Here is a 12650-nt window from a genome sequence, read left to right as displayed (position 1 = left end):
AAGTCTGAAGCTAGTCTGGTTCTGCCCTTTAAAATAATCTGGGTTGGATTTTTTTTTCTGCCTAGTAATCCACAGCCACTGTAGGAAATATTTGATAGCAAATAGATACAAGGACTTTCAAAGCTTGCTCTTTTATAATTATTTAAAAGGCTCACCTGCAAATTAATTAGTATTGTGGGCCTCCCCAAGCATATGGCTTTATAATATCTATAAAGAAGATTTAGGAAGACAATGATTCCTATTAATGCAATAATCCACCAGAACTGTGGATCCCTATGGTTGGGGCCCAGGGTCACCCATCCAAGTGCCCAAATTGGGTGAGTTTTGGGTTGCTGCCCCCCAGTGGTAGGAGCAGGTAGTGCTTATTTATTACTTCATTGCTGTCCTTAGTGTCTCCCAATATAATCCTTTTAAAAACATAGATTTCCAACTCGCCATGTCTAAGAAGATTGCTTCAAGTAATTTATCCAAATATTTTTATTCAAAAAATGTTTAATCTGTTTATATATTTAAGTTAGAGGATAGAATTGGGCAGAAAAAAATTAAACCTCTACCATATTTTGGGGATTTTTCCATTTGAAAAAGATTGATATTCGGTTTCACTGAAAACAATCAAATTTTCCTGGAAATCTTTTTTTTTTTTTGACATGGAGTCTCCCTCTGTCACCCAGGCTAGAGTGCAGTAGCATGATCATGGCTTATTGCAGCCTCAACATCCTGAGCTCAAGAGATCCTCTTGCCTCAGCCTCCCAAGTAGCTGGGACCACAGGAATATGTCACCACTCCAGGCTAATGTTTTTTGTTGCATTTTGTAGAGATAGGGTCTCACCATGTTGCCCAGGCTAGTCTTGAGGTCCTGGGCTCAAGCAATCCTCTCACCATGGCCTCCTATTTCTTCTTAATTTCATTCTAAGTGACAACTTTTCCTCTTTCAATTAAGTGTATATATAACTCTTACATAATATAAATTAGGCAGTAAAGCAAAGTCTCAAAAACGGAGAAGTCAGAAGTCATCTCAAGCCCCACAGACAAGTCTTGTTTGGCCCAGAAAGTGGTTTAAATTGTATTTGCAGATGTCTGTGTCTTTGGGTATGGTCATAATCTCCCTGAAGCTGAGGCCACCTTTCCTGGTGTCTTATATCAGAATATTCAACACTTTTGTGTATCTTATCTACATTTTGAATGGCTTAAAAATGCATTTCTGCCTAAAACATGTCATTATTCTGACATCCTTCTTTTTCACTCTCCCAATTCTTCTGATGATTTTGCAGTCATTCTCATATTACCATCTTGCGTGGTAGTTTTTTGCATGGTGATAATTGGGAAGATGGAATTGCAAACAGATTCTTTTTCTTCAAACCATCACATTTTTCAAAATGTGTATTATTTCTGGCAAGCTCCAAATGGAAGCAGGAAAGCCAGTCTTTGAATTGGATCAGTGCCATGCACCAGCATGTCCCTACTGAAGGGAGAGGAGAATTGAGTGTTATGAATCCACTGAAATGTGTGCCCTCACTCCAGCACGATGATGAAGATTTGCACGTTTCTGGTTTTGCATTAGAAGCTGCTCTGAAGGTGCACAGAAAAGCAGCTGTATAAGTTAGAGTCCCGATGTTTACCCAAGGGCAGCATGACTAGGGGCCCTACCTGCTCTGGCAGGGCTGTCAGAGACACATTTCACTTCTGGGAGAAGGACATCAGAAAATATTGTGCTCAAGTAGGATTCCTGCCTGCTGCCCAATATCATCACTCTAACATTGTCTGAAAAGGGTGTGTATGTTGGGGGTGGGTGGCTATTGCTCGGACTGTTGGATTTTTTCCTAGTTTTCTACTAAAGACCAAGACCCACTTGTCTTTCTTAACACAAAAACAAACAAACAAACAAAAAACAAAACACAACACAACCATTTAAACTCCTTTCTCTTTTTCCTTTCCTCCTGATGCTCACTTTTGCAAACTTACAAAGCAGCCTTAGATTTTTATCTATTTCAGCAGCATAAGATGAAAAGCAGCTAGACAAAGTAAAATGTCTTCATTGTTCTTTGGAAACACGATTGTTCAAGTTATGTTTCTTTAAGTAAACGAATATACCAGGATTTTTTTCTTGCAATGAATCAAGTGACTGGACAAGAAGGCCAATGACTTACTCATTTTTAAATTACTTTTGATCTCCTGGCTGTCTTCCTGCCATCTACTGCCTGCAAATTTCCATAAGCATCTTGAATTCTGGAGGGCACTGGTGGCTTCAACCTTAGGGAAGGAACTGGTGAGCTGGTGCACTCCCTGAGGCCTCTCCTGGGCTCTATGTCATTTGGGAGTAGATTTTCTTTTAGTGATTCCCTCCTGGCCTCAGAACACTGTTGGGAGAGAGGAAGGAGAAGGAACAGGCATCCAGCCTTGTCTTTTGAAAAGCCCGGGGCTCCTGGAAAGCCTCTTCTCTCTCCCTCAGCCAGCAGCTTCCACACCGTGCAGGGGATGGTGGCTGGATTTGTCTCAGAAACTCTGCATACTAGACTCTCACATAAGCTCCTGAGCCAGAAGCGTGACCCCAAGCGAAGGGAAATCTGGCCCTCGTCTTTATACGCGTGATTCTAAGGAGGAAAATGGTGTGGCTTCTCAAGGAGTCACCTCCGTCCTGAGTCACTAAGCACATGTGGTCGGTGCTGCTGTCTGAAGCCAGCCCTCAGCGGGCCCATGGCAGGGTCTCCTGTGTGGTCACCACAGCTGAGTAAACGAACTGTGGGGAACCAGCCCACGCACAGATTCTGGGTGGAGGAAACAGCCTGGGTGCAGGGCAGGAGAATCCCCACGTGCTTGGTCCCAGGGGAACCCCCACGCGAGGAGGGTGGACACGGGGGCGTTTCTGTGGTGGCCTGGCTCGGCCCATCCATCTTCCTTTATGCTGTTTTCTGTTTGCTGGTTTGGGACACATTTGAGCTTCTCTGTCATCTTTAGTTTGGTCACGAGTGAAGTGGAGACTTTTCCCAAAGGGAGATCTGTGCTTGTTTTCCTGTGGTCGGCAACTGCGCTGGTAAGACCCTGAACTGCAGGGTTGATCCTGCGAGGGAGAACCGCAGAGGATGGCCTGTCTTCCCGGTGCCCGCAGATGGCCGGGGAGGGCCGGGTCGGCCCCAGGAAGCCGGTTCTCACTGCTGGGTGGGGTCTAACCATGGGACACTCTCCCTGCTCAACAAAGGAACAGACAAGGATGCGGGCCCAGGCCCATCGGAAGGCAGTGCCTGTCAGGAGGTGTGGACCACTGGAGGGAGAGGGCATCGAGGCTCTCCTCTCCCCCGGTGCCCGGCGCCTGTGCTCTTCTCATTGAGTTTTGCTGACACAGCTTGAATTCTGTCATCCGGGCAGTCATTTATTTTGCTTGCTTGTAAAACCAGCTATGCTTATTAACGTAAAATTTTAAAGCTATTTATACAAATGTTGAGGATAATTCTTTTCCTCAGGAAAATATTTTTTAATGTTTCCTGGGTATATTTTTTCCCATCATTAATACTTTCCAATTTCTGTAAAATGTCTCTAATTCATTTATTTGCTTGCTTTAGAGAATAGACAACTGCTGGATCCTCCCTTGGTTCCTCCAAGAGCTGGGACGTTGTTGCACAAAACCACGTTCTGGTGGGATCAGCTCTTGCTCCCGGAAACCCCTTAACTCTCTCCGACATAACTACACAGCTCCTTGACTCTGCCTTTCCCTGCCTTGCCTGTGCACAGGAATACAACATATTATGTTCTTGTCTATATTAAATCAAGTGGGGGTAGAGCTTTTATTTCTAAGACCATGTTCTCTTAGTAATGAGCGTAGGCCTCTGGAGAACATGGGTAGTGCCCATTGAACTCCGTTCCTGTCCTGCACTCTGCACCAAATGGACAGAATCCTTCAAAGCCCCAGAGCTCACAGCGGGCTCCTTCACCTGGTACATAAAGAAACTGCCACATTGAAAGTTTGCCGAGGATGGCATGGAGCTGGGAGGACAAGTTGGATACGTCTTGTGCTTGCTAGGGGCAGAAAGAATGTGTCTTTACAGGTAGAAACAGAAGCATGGGGGATAATGGAAAGGGAGGCAAAGTGACTTCCAGGTCAAGACTGCAAGGGAGGAATAAATAGAAATGGTTGATTTTTCTGGTAAGTACATAAGGCAAAACAACTTTATGAAGGATGAGCATCAGGAGACATCCAGGTTCAGTACATCCGGTTCCTCACCTCTGACTCCACGGGACTCCCCTATTCTGAGAAGTGCTGACTGCCAGGAACCGATGGCTAAAGCATGACCCACTGAAACGGGAAAATTCCCTTATCCCCCCTGCAGGGTGTGTGATGGGGCTGTGGCTCGCTTCTACGGTGCCCTGCTGCTCATACCCCTAGGGGAAGTATGCAGACGGGCAGCTTGTGGGGGGCGTGTTTGGGCTCTGGCCCCATGGCACCCTCTAGGGTTGAGTGTTTACAGCTTCCAAAGCCCCAGTGGGTGTGTGTTACAGGGCGCTCTTTTTGTTTTGCCATCTGCAGTGGCTTGTGACAGCTCAATTAGACCCTCTGACTTATTGCAGGGACAGAGGGCTTTCTGTATTCCGGGTTCCTGCCTTAGTGTACCAGAAAAATCGGATCACACATGGGCTTGGAGAATGCGTGCAAGGTTTTATTGAGTGGTGGAAGTGGCTCTCAGCAGATGAATGGGAGCCAGAAGGGGGCTGGAGTGGGAAGGTGGTCTTCCCCTGGAGTCAGGCTGCTCAGCAGCTGGACTCTCCTTTGACCACCCTCAGCCAAATTTCCCTCGGTGTCCACATCGTTCTGAAAACAGAAATGCCTGTTCTCACCTAGGTCTGTGGGCACAGGCCAGAGGGTGGAGCCTTTGCCAGGGACCCTGCCTTTCTCTACCCAGCATTTACGAGCCCCCCTCCCATATCACCACTATGACTCTGTCCTCATCCCTGACCTGGGAACCTGCCTCTGCTGTAGTGAGAAAGACGCACTGGAAGCCGATGCTGCTGCCATAAATGGTCAGGAGTCTCTCGACTCCCAAAAGTTTCACCTCTTGACTGCTTCCTACGATGTTCAGGCTGTATTTCCTTCTACCTTATTACTGATCATATAAGCAAACCTCATTGGATTACAGCCATTTCTGGGAAAATGAGAAACTTTGGGTAAACTTCCATTAGTTATTCTTGTAAGCCTATCTTAGAAGAATTATAAGGGCCTGGTAGGCCTGATAAAAGAAACTTCAAAATTACACTTGGCATATTCAAAGTCTAAGCGACAGGACGAAGCCCACAAGGGAGCTCTAATAATCTGGAGGTGGTGAAGCCATGGGAACGAGCCCGATTTCAGCTAGCCTTTTCCAGAGAGTCCAGCTATCCACCTGTATGAAGGCCTATCATAATGATGAAAATAGAAGCGATAATTTGATTTTGCACTTGCATAGCTCTCCTAATTTTCTTAACACGCTTTCACATCTGTGATCCTCTTCTTAGTCTCAAAAGGGCCCTAAAGAGAGCAGGAAGCATTTGATGACCTCATGTTATAGGTAAAAAATCTGAGCCCCTAGGGGATTAGACTAGTTGACTTCTACTGTCTTTTCCAAATCTATCATCTGTGATTCTATGAGTTTAAATAAACTTTCCAATTTTTCCTAGTAAGTAAAGGGCAAAGACGTCAAGCATAAAACATGCCCAGTGTGTGCCCTGTCTGTGCACACAAATGGGGTAATTTATATGTGGTGGTTCACTGACTAATATTCCGTCCTCTTGTCTTAATTTTGATGGATTGCATGCTACTAACTGGAAGCCTGTAGTGCACACTGGAAATCTGGAGTAGCCCTGATTGTGGAATCGCTTACATAACCTGTGACGCACACTTCTCAGTGAAATCAGCTTTTTATTTTTTCAGCATCTCTCAGGAATTTTTATTATCTGAATAAAATTTTAGACTGACCCCCAAGGGAAAATTAAAAAAAAAAAACACCACCAAATCCTTATCTTATTTCTTGTTTGTTCCCATACCTCCCAAATGGCTTTAAAATGTTTAGGTATCCAATTGGAGGCAACTAGCCAGAAACAGAATTCATGTCGTAAACAGAGCTAAAAATGAGATAGTTAAAATTCATGTCCTACCTTACTTTTCTGGAAAAGGCTGGGGGTTATTCATTTCCCTGCTATTTCTAAAGTACACAACTAACGTATAGGATTGGTAGCAGCTATGGCAAAACATGCTCTATTTTGAGCATGGTGAAATGCAGAATTCACACAGCCCAGCAGAAGCTGGGGAGCATGGCAGACACAAGTTGGAATTCCAGCTCGGCCTGCCTGTGCCGTCAGGAGCAAATCCCACTACCGGGTGTCACACACAGGGTGTCATGTGAACGAAAACAAGGAAACTGCACTATTTTTTGCAGCACAGTCACGTTGTAAATATAAAGGACTCGGAGATCTTTCTATATTTATGGCAAACACTCTTCCCAGTCAACAGAGAAAATAAAGGGCTGAGGAAGCAAAGAGGGAACTGGCCAAGGGAGAGAGAGCAAATCACCAGGGATTGTCAAGAGCAAAGCTCAGAAATCTCATTTTGCTCCAGGTGAGAGTTCCGTGGCTTTCCCTGTCTGGGAGACTCCCCACCTCATGCCTCCAAGTGCATGTAGCTGTGTGGCTGTGACCACGGTTCTCAGTAAAATGATCAGCAGTGTGTTTGTCTCAGGCCACAACTAGATTGTGAGTCAGTGGAGATCGGCAGGCGAGGCGTAGGCATTCCCTGTGTTCTGTGAGGCTCAGGATGCTGGCATGGTGTGTTCACATTTTGGTTACATTGAATGGAGTGGGACTTCTATTATATTCAATCCAAACAAAAACGTAGTTCAAATTAAGATTCTGGGTGATATATATATATATAACTTAAAATATATATACACACGTGTGTGTGTGTGTGTATGTATATATATATATATATATGAACAAATTTTATTTAAGGATTTATAAGATCAGTAGGATCTCATGTTGCTTTACCTGAAAAGGTAAAATGTTCACTCTGATGTTTTAGCAGGCTCAGTAGAAGTAACTACTCCAGACTTCATATAACTTACGTACATGTCTTTACCGGACTTCACAAGTACAGTAGCCACCATCTCCCACCTTATCCAAAGTTTCACTTGCCATGGTTTCAGTTACCCCTGGGCACCTATGATCCGAAAATATTAAGGAATTTTGAGAGAGATAGAGCGCACACTCACATAACTTTTATGACAGTATGTTGTTATAATTGTTCTATTTTATTATGAATTATTGTTGTTAATCTCCTATTGTGCCTAATTTATAAATTAAACTAGATCATAGACAGAGATGTATAAGAAGAAACATGCATACACAGGATTTGTTGCTATCCATGGATTCAGGCATCCATTGGATTTCTTGGCATGTATCCCATGTGGATAAGTGGGGACTACTGTATCTTTTTTTACCTGGTATTGTTCTAGCATGAATATGAGTAGAAATTAACCTTCTAAAACTTGGGTTGTCATTATAAACACACGGAGCAGTGCTGGGTTAAAGGAGGCTGCCTTCTGTGCTCCACAGATAATGGTGAAGGCAGCCAAGAAACTGCATCATATTTGGTTTATATGACAGCACTGGACATGCTTTGCACATAGATTTCCATGAAGTTTATCTAACAGTAAGATGAGATTAATCAGGCAGAAGTACCTGACATCATCACGTAAATAATTCTGTGCCACTTGAAAATTTTTGCAAAAACACGTTTTTGAATAAATATACAATTTTGTGGCTAAGTGCATATTTAAGAAATCACCTTGGAATCCTTAGCTTTTGAAAGTAGTGTAATTCCATGAAATGTTTCATTTCTGCACCAATGATTTGTAGCTAGAAGTGGCAAGACTGTAATAAGTAGTTCTGAGAGGAAAGATTTAGGAGCTTTAGGAACCTTATCCGTCTTAGCATCTCTTCATCTATATATCAGTATATTTTTTATTAGACTATATATTTTTATGTCATTTAAAACATTATAATCAATTAAGTAATTAAAAGATGGTATGAGACAGGTGATATTTGCACAGATAGTGAATCTACAAATGGAGACTGAGCAATTACTGGGTGCAGAGGCATAAAGATCTCTCTCGAATGGGAATGAGTGTCTAAGGGGAAATCAATGAATATCCTTCTTGTTCTGTTGATTTTTCCTACAAAGGAACTGTTTACCAGAAAAAAGCATCTGGATTCGATTGCCTTTTCATTCATCGTAGACCACTGATGGAATCTGGAACCACTTATGGCCTCACAGTCTGTAAGTGGCACTTAGAGTATGGACAGGAAATAAGAATGACAAAAAGTGTCCCCTGCCCAGTTCTCAGGAAATTCTCTTGGGTCTTTATTCATATCTCAAAATATCCATTTACCCTGAAGCTAGTAAGAAGCAATACAGACTTTGCAAGTTAAGAAGTAATAAATTGGATTGACGATGAAATCATTCGTTACCAAACACCAAAATCTAGGATTTTTTGAAATGTAATTTCACAGCTCAAGGTTCAGGGGAAGGGATAAACGCATTAAATTGTAAACACTTCACACTGGAAGTTGCTCTCAGCCAGGTCAAGAAAACCCTGTGCCACACCCCGTGGCCTGGTTTTACTCCCCACACTGCAAGACAACACATTTTATCTTTGAATACCACAACTGGAATTTGTAAATCCTTCTTCATCCTGATTTGATCTTTTTCTCCACCTAACTCCTTAACCCTGAAAAAGGTCCAATATATTACTGTTCCATGTAACATTCTTAATGCCTAACACTATTTACACATAACTTTCCATAAGTCCTCAACATTCTTTCTTATTTAAAGTGACTTCCAAATCCATGAACATTGCAGACTTCTTCTTGGACACAGTCAATGGACCTCCTTAGACCCTCAGGACCTCTGAGTTGAGAACAATACCCCATATATGGCCTGGCCAGAGCAACATAGAGTGGAGACCACCTTCCATTTCTGGAGACTGGTCTTTGTCTGTTCATCCTAAACTTGTTTGAGAGAACCCTCCTCCTAGCAATCACATTACATTGGTTCATACCAGACTGAAACACCTAAAACGCCTGGCCAGCCTTCTTTCATAAGGATACGCGCTTATCTGGGTATCATTCAAGGATGCTTCTTAGGGCGGTAGATTGATGGGTGCCTATTTCAGCCAACAGGTGTTCACATCCAAACCAGAAGTTCAAAAATACCTACCTCAAGGGACATTTGATGATATAAGACTTGATCTTAGGAGAATTTCAGACAGGATTTTCTTTCGGATTTCTTTCTGATTTTTTATTCTTTAGGTTTGGGAGCAGGGCAGCTGTAGCTGTGCACAGTTGCCGATTGTACTCTGTGTAAGAGGCAAGCAGGACTGAAGTGCAGCCCATTCTGCTCTCAGCAAACCCTCTGGCTGGCCTGGGGTTGCTTCTGCCTTTCCCTAATTTGTACATCGGGGCTTTTATAAACTATCAGTGACTCTGATAGCATGGCATGCTGCAATTCAGAAAAGTATAGATAAACCTCAAAAAATACCTCAAAGTAAGATATGACCATCAAAAAAATAAATAGTACTGAAATGCGTAAAACAAAATACAGGAACACCCTCTCTTCCCCTCTCCCCATCCCTCTGGTTTCCACACGAAGCAGCCGCTTCCAAGCCTCTTATTTCTGCTGTTTCAGGAATTTATTTTCTTTTTCCTAGATAATACATCACTATTTTGTGAATAATTACTTTGTTTCTTTAGACGTTGTCTGTTGAGCGCCTGTTACGGAACAGGGAACCAAATTCTCGCAGCAGTTCCTCCCTGATCCTTACGTTTTGCACACCCTTGTGGACTCTTTATGATGTGATCGAGATTTTTTTTTTTTTTTTTTTTTGAGACAGAATCTCACACTGTTGCCCAGGCTGGAGTGCAGTGGCGCGATCTCGGCTCACTGCAAGCTCCGCCTCCCGGGTTCACACCATTCTCCTGCCTCAGCCTCCAGAGTAGCTGGGACTACAGGCGCCCGCCACCATGCCTGGCTAATTTTTTTGTATTTTTAGTAGAGACGGGGTTTCACCGTGTTAGCCAGGATGGTCTTGATTTCCTGACCTCGCGATCCACCTGCCTCGGCCTCACAAAGTGCTGGGATTACAGGCGTGAGCCACCGCGCCCAGCCATGATCACGATTATTGGCTAAACCTGTGGTGTTAGTTATTTGGTCCCTGTAAATATGTCTCAAGCCTGAGCCAAATAGGGTACTTGGATTCCATTTTTCTCTCTTGTACAACTTGTCTTTTCCCTGCAATTAATATTAGTCTTGTTTCTTCATGTGCTTAGGTTTTTAGTTATACCTATTTTTTTCCAAATGCTGTCACAGATCTGTCCCAGAACTGACAGTAGAGTTTCCAACTGTATTCCAAACATGTTTTAAAGCGTGCCACCAGCTCCATGACCTTTCACCTGGAGCATCTCCCCTACCACCCACCCGGGCTACACCTGTTGCACACCTGTCACACACTTGTTGTGCTGGGACCTCTGTCACCCTCCTTCTGGGAAGTTCCTTTGCTGCTTCCAGTATCTCACGCTTTGCCTTTGTTGAGAGTAGACTGAAAATGCATCCCATCATAACATTTTCAGCCAGTACAGAATTCCAGGTGAAAATCATGTTTCATTTGAATGCTTGTCATTTTGTTACACTGTGTCCTACTGTCCAACAATGCTGTTGAGAAATAGAACACCATTATTCTTCCCTTTTCTTCCTGCTGGCTGCTTTCCCTCTCTGGGCACTCTTGGGTTCTGTTTTGGATCCCTGCCAATAATGAGCTTCACAGGGACGTTCCTTGGGCCAGTCTCCTTCCATCCATTGCCCCAGTGTATGCTGTGCCATTGAACATGAGACTCCTGGACTTCAGCCCTAGGTGATTTTCCTGTGTTACGTCTTTAATAATTTCTTTTCCTCAGTTGCTTTTTTTTCTGTGTGGAATTAATCCTCAAATTTCCTTATTTTTTCTGTCCTTTTGCTGGTTTTGTTCTATTTTCTGGGGAATTTCTTCAATTTTATACTTCCAACTATTGGTTTTTAAAATTTGTAATATTCCATTTTCAATTTCCAAAACCCCTATATTGTTCTTCACTTGCTTCTTTTATAAGATTCTTTTATTTTAACATGAATGCAATATCTTTTCTTTTTCCTCTGAGAATATTATAGTTTTAAGAACTTTTTTTCCTCCCTGTATGGTCTCTTTCCAAGTTTCCTTTTACTGTTTATTATTTTAGCCTCAGTCATTCTTGTTGGAAGCTTTCCTTGGTTATCTTGTTATCCTTAGCCATTCTTTCCTATGTAAGAGCAAGGCACTAAAATGCAGATTGGAAACCCTGGTGAGGGGTGGAGGGGATGACTCCCTAAACTTCAATAACTGCAGGTCTTTTCTTTTGTACAGTTCAGCTTCTCCAGGAAACACTCTCCTGTGTCTCGTCCGGGGGGAAAAGGTGGGGGTTCGGGTATATACACACAAGCCTGCATTCTAGGAACAGGAAGAGAGCAGGGAGGTTGAGGCAATCAGTGGGGGAGAGGAGTGCTTCACAGTCACATATGTTGATTCTCATTGCATCCTGTTCTATCTAGACTCTAGTCCGTTCACTACACACAGTGTGTCTGAGTCCAGAGTCCCTCTGGTTTAGTTTCTGTAAAGCATAAACCCTTTGTTTCTTCTGGGGATTTGGGACAGTGTGTTATAAACAAAATTTATTTTCATCTATTTATGATAATGTATTTTTTCAAGAATTTTCTTTTAGTGCTCGCTCTAGCAGCACATTTACTAAAATTGGAACTACACAGAGATTAACCAGGTCCCTGCACAAGGATGACATGCAAATTCATGAAGTGTGACACATTTTTAAAAATAACTTGAAATGGACCACTATGCAACTCTTAGAAGAAAACATAGGAAAAAAGCATCAAGACTTTGAATTTGGGAATTTGATATGATATCAAAAGCACAGGCAACAAAAGAAAACAATAAGGTGGATTTTATCAAAATTAAAAACTTTTGTGCATCAAAGGACACAATCAACAGAGTGAGAAGGTAACCCACGGAACAGGAGAAAATATTTATGAGTCATATAACTGATAAGGGATTGTTATGCAGCTTATGTAAAGAATTCCTACAACTCAACAACCACAAAAAAACCCCAAACATCCTGATTCAGATTGGGCAAAGGACTTGAGTAGACGTTTCTCCAAAGAAGATATACAGATGGCCAGCAAGCACATGAATAGGTGCTCGACATCCCCAAACATTACCACTCCCCACCCATGAGGATGGCTGTGACTGAAACAAACCAATAAATAAAAGACAGACAAACTGGAACCCTTGTGCATTGGTGGTGGGAATGTAAAACAGTGCAACCATCGCAGGAAACAGTTGCCAATTCCTCAAAAGATTAAACATGGAATTACTGAATAATCCAGCAATTCCATTTCTGGATATATACTCAAAAGAAATGAAGGCAGGGTCTCAAAACGACATTTGTACACTTTTTTTTTTTTTTTTTTTTTGAGACGGAGTCTCTCTCTGTCGCCCAGGCTGGAGTGCAGTGGCGTGATCTAGGCTCACTACAACCTCCGCCTCCCAGGTTCAAGC

General features: G+C 42.8%; 1 non-coding gene across 1 annotated transcript; it reads left to right on the top strand.

The window, feature by feature from the left end:
- Nucleotides 1-11801: 11801 nt before the first annotated feature.
- On the top strand, nucleotides 11802-11905 carry LOC129039693 (U6 spliceosomal RNA). Its single transcript, XR_008503412.1, has one exon. It is a non-coding gene; the product is annotated as a U6 spliceosomal RNA (small nuclear RNA).
- Nucleotides 11906-12650: the final 745 nt, after the last annotated feature.

The sequence above is a fragment of the Pongo pygmaeus genome, chromosome 5, assembly GCF_028885625.2.
Source record: "Pongo pygmaeus isolate AG05252 chromosome 5, NHGRI_mPonPyg2-v2.0_pri, whole genome shotgun sequence".
In the NCBI taxonomy this organism is placed as follows: domain Eukaryota; kingdom Metazoa; phylum Chordata; class Mammalia; order Primates; family Hominidae; genus Pongo; species Pongo pygmaeus.
Note: the sequence above shows the minus strand (reverse complement) of the source record. Positions and strands in the feature narration are given on the sequence as shown.